The following is a 4,865-nucleotide window of genomic DNA, read 5'->3' as shown; positions in this document are numbered from 1 at the left end:
TATAATAAATAAATATAATAAATAAATAAATAATTATTAATCAATTAATCATTTGAAAGCCGACAATAAAATAAATAAATAAAAAGGAAAAAAAATTCAATTAACTATTAATAGCTCCATAATTTCACGCTCTCTCTTTTCAAAATACAAATCACATTGCCCTGATGGTGGACTCACTAAGCTAGTCCGAAACGTTGGTTTCAAAAACTGTTCACAGGATCAAAAAAAAAAAAAAAAAAACGTGTAGGGACTCTCTCTTTAACACCATTAAGTCCCACCATGGAAGAGACATAATAAAAAATGCTCTAAATTTTGAGAAGATGAGAATTTCCAGAGCTAGAAACCTATAGAATCTCATATTTCTAAAGCAATGTAGAGATGAAAACCTCACTCCAAATATCAATAATAATAATAATAATAATAATAAATAAATAAATTAAACAAATATAATAAATAAATAAATAATTATTAATCAATTAATCACTTGAAAGTCGACAATAAAAGAAATAAAAAATAAAAATAAAAAATTTCAATTAACTATTAATAGCTCCATAATTTCACGCTCTCTCTTCTTAAAATACAAATCGCATTGCCCTGATGATGAACTCACTAAGCTAGTCCGAAACGTTGGTTTCAAAAACTGTTCACAGGGTCTTCCACAAACATAAAAAAAAAAAAAAAGAAAAAAAAAAAAACAAACAAACAAACAAACAAATCCACTCTCTGTGCTCAGAATGCATACAGAGACAAAATAAGCAACATCACAAGGACCTACATAGAGGGAAATGAGGTCATTTTAGTTCTTGAAGTATGTTGAAAATAATATTGAGAGATACCACCTATAAGGAAATTGGGCATGGTGTAGCTAAGAATTCTAAAGATTAAGTCCAGACTCCAGATAGGAATGACAATCAGAACTAAAATTATTATCAAAATAAAAAACCAAAACGACTTGCAAGAAAACATGTAGCTAGTTGTGAGCGGCTGCACCCACCAGCAGCACCAGAGATAGAATGGAACATAATTGGGGTGTCCATGGAAGGCCTGAGCAATTCGATTGGGAGTACATGACCATTCTTATGCACAAGCCAATAGTAATCAGGAGTGTGTTCTGCTTGTTCAAAACTTCCAGAATCTAACTGTTGGCAAATTTCTTTCCAATCTATTTCCTTGGACAACATAGCGTGAGTGACGAAAGCCTTCATGTACTTGTAGTGTTCCACAGTTTAGTAGAATTTTGTGTTGCGAGTGAGATTGGAGGCAAGGTCAGGGAGAAAATCTTGAGCTTGATGGTTCACATTTTCTTTTTCCAATTAAGTGTGCTCAATTTTGACGTCCTCCTCAGTGGATTTAATCGAGTGTTGGACGTCAGGTGACGTGGTTTGATGAAATGCCGAGGCTGCCACAACTGCATTAGTTTCTGCCTTGGTGTGTTGGAGTGGGGCTTTAACCCTCCAATAAAGGTTGTGAGTTGATAGCCATGAAAGAATATCTATAATTTCGAACTTACTGTATATCCAAATGAATGAGAAGCAAAGTGTAGAGTCGGGATCATGCATGCTTGCCATGAGCTGGATGGTATATAAATTTATTGAGAAGATGTACCTGGCCACCAAAATTGTATGCAAAATTCAATCATGCTTGGAAACTCCTTTGTATTATATGTTGTATAATTATGGTGTTGAATGCCTTTGTAGGACTATAATATGTTTCTAGGATTTGTAAACATGAAAGACAACAATTCTCTACAAAGTCAAACCAGGGGAGTACGTGAGAACAATGCCCACTATAGGATTTAATATAGAGATTGTAATGTTTAAGAATTTTAGCTTCACTGTTTGGGACGTAGGCGACCAAGATAAAATCTTCTATCTGTGGAGACAGTATATGGTCAATGCCGAGGTATATTCCAGAGTTTTTATCTGTTATTACTAGAAGTTGGCTCCTGATTTCTCTTTTAAGAAGTTTGTTTCTTTAAGCCATGTCTGTATATGCTGGATTCATTTAGTAAATTCATGATATAGCATTGTTGGATTCATTAGATAAATTTATGACATGAGATTCTTTGTTTGGGGGATTTTATAATGTGTATATGCTAGATTCATTTGTAAAATCTATGGCTTTTTATCGTTGGTGGGATTCACTAGATAAATTTATGTTTGTTTGTGGACATGAATTTTCATAATAATATATATAATCTATAGATATCATAATATATATTATGTTAGATTCACTCAGCAAATCTCATATATTATATGATTGTTGTTTTGTATATAGATGTTAAATTTTATAGATACATAGATATTTGTTTTATGTAGATTGTAGATTTTTTGTATCTAAGAGATATAAAGTAAAGTTGACAGTCAACTTTGCTTATATTCCCAAAATGTTCAATTTTTTTACAGTAATCTTTTTCATGATTCTTTTGTTTTACAAGGTACTGTTATCTCAAGCTATGTGCAAATAATCACTCAAGTATGAGAGCGGTTAGGTAAAAGGGTGTTTGCAAGAAGTGGAGAAAACTCTGAATGAATTCATAGTCCATCTTTAGTGTTAGGCTGTGATTTTATCTTGTGGCTTTGTTATTTTCAAGTCAATATTGTTCTTACTTATGCATTCATAACGAGATTAGGATGTTTTTCATATCTATTTTTGTTCTTTGCTGCCAATTGGAGCTCATCTGACTGTGGATTCTATGAAAATATTGATTGCCATTTCTTCTTTTTATTTTATGGTAGAGATTTAGTGGTGTATGCTAGATTTTTTAAATTGATTGTTTTCCTTCAACGTTTGATGTATTTTTGTGTATGTTTTATTAGTTTGGATGTATCTTATAACATTGACTTGAAATGAAAACCATAGTGTTGGACAAGATTTGGTAACTCCAATGAGGTTTATTCTTGGTGTGATAGGCTTGGAGTTTGTCTTGTTTTTTGGCATGATTTTGAATTATTATGAGTGAAAAGTGTCCTAAAAGCACATGGTTGTTTAAGAAGAAGATGATATATGTTGGGATGCATTTGTTGTGATTCATTAGATTTTAGTTTAGCTCTACATATCCAAAATCCAATACAATTTTTGGTTGCTTGATTGTTTTGCTTTTTGGTTTGCTAAGTGATTTGGGCACTATGATGACTGCATGCTTTGGATCCAGAAAATGTGACCTTGGGGCATAAAAGTAGTAAGTGTGACTCAAGAAAGGCAAGGATTTATACTTGTTAAAGAGAAACTCATTTCATCAGTTGTATTGTTTTTATTTTAGGTTTTCTTATTTCATGGACTTTATATAAATTTCAGCTCGATATGTGTACTAAATTGTATGCTTTTGGAGACTAATACAATATTGTGCTTGTTGCGTAGTTTGAGTTTGGGTTCTCAACATTTCCTTTGTGTCCAGCTTTTTGTTCAATCATGGCTTTCATTTGTTCATTTCAAGCACAAGATATGACAATGACATATAATCCAAAAAAGCTAAAGAATAATTGTTGTTTGATGATTTCATGCCTTCTAATATCAACTTTAAAATCTTTCCAACATGCTAATTGTTCCTTGAGTGCATTTGATTTATCACATATAAACATGTTGATTGTGCCTTGAGTGTGTTGGAAGAACCCATCAAGATGATTGATGGTAGAATGGATGTCTGTAATCTGGTTGTTGTTGGGCAGCAACAATCATAGTTGAACCAACTCCTTCAACAACCCATACAACCAGTTAATCCCTTTCAACTCCAACAACACCTTCTTCCACCCATGGTACCTGTACAACCCATACAGCCAGCTAATCCCTTTCAACCAGCTACAACGGATCCTAACTTAAGAAGGGTCTATGTGGGTAATGTTCCTGAACACATGCAACGTGCTAGAATGACTAATTTTTTCTCTCGTTATGGAGACATTGAAGAAGGCCCTGGTGGTTGATAGACAAACTGGTAAGTCGAAAGGATACTCCCTTATTCTTTACAAAATAATTGAAGCAACAAATCGAACCCTGGAAGACCTTGTTAAATCAATAGATGGGCATCAACTTTTTTGTAAATTAGTATTTGAAAGGAAAAAGCATAGAGTTGCAGCAAACCAGGGCCAAGTTGTTCCTAATAAAGGCAATGTAAATCACGTTTCACAATATGGTGGAATGGGTCATGGGAGAGTCAACCCATCACATATTGGTCATTGTAATATTGTGAACCCAAGATCAGTACTAGTTATTGGTCTAGATCCATATGGATTAAGTGATGCAACACTGCCAAGTTTGTCTATAAACCTTCTTGCAATAAAGCTCCCTTATTAATTAAACTCTTCAGCATTGTTGGACATGGGCTCCCAACTTCTTCTCCAAGGAAAAACTTCTAGTAAGGCATCAGTAGGTGTAGGAAATTACGGTCTTGGTCCATATGGATCCTCCGGATATGGAAGTCACTCATATAGTAGTTTTGGAGGTGCAACATCTCACTATGGGATTTATTCAAGTTCATTCATTTCCCAAACTGCTCCATATGATGGAGCAAGTCATTTCCCCCTTACATTTCATCAAACTAAACTCCCAGGGACATCTCCATCATTGGGAGTTCTAACTGGCATGCGGTCTTACTACACATCTTAGGTTTGTGCTCATTCTTATTCTTCTTCTCTCATTTGTTTCAGTTCATTTTAAAATGTATTTATATATATTTGAAATGTTTGTTTTGATCTTTTATCTTCCACTATATGTCAAAAACCACTTATGAATCTGTGAGCATTTTCCTTTGGATCTCCTTTATTATTTTTCTTCTAACTTATTTATCTGGTAGTTGATGAGAATAGTTTGGAGCAAGGTTGGCAAAATAACCTATTTCTAGCATTTTACATCTTGTTTTTAGTTTATTG

General features: G+C 33.6%; 1 pseudogene; it reads left to right on the top strand.

The window, feature by feature from the left end:
- Window positions 1-3,566: 3,566 nt before the first annotated feature.
- Window positions 3,567-4,602, top strand: LOC149157694 (uncharacterized; annotated as a pseudogene).
- Window positions 4,603-4,865: the final 263 nt, after the last annotated feature.

This window comes from Pinus tabuliformis, chromosome 5_2 (genome assembly GCF_031772625.1).
Source record: "Pinus tabuliformis cultivar Carrire ecotype Pingquan chromosome 5_2, CPIR1, whole genome shotgun sequence".
In the NCBI taxonomy this organism is placed as follows: Eukaryota; Viridiplantae; Streptophyta; class Pinopsida; order Pinales; family Pinaceae; genus Pinus; species Pinus tabuliformis.
The sequence above is the reverse complement of the archived record's forward strand: the minus strand, read 5'-3'. Positions and strand labels throughout refer to the sequence as shown.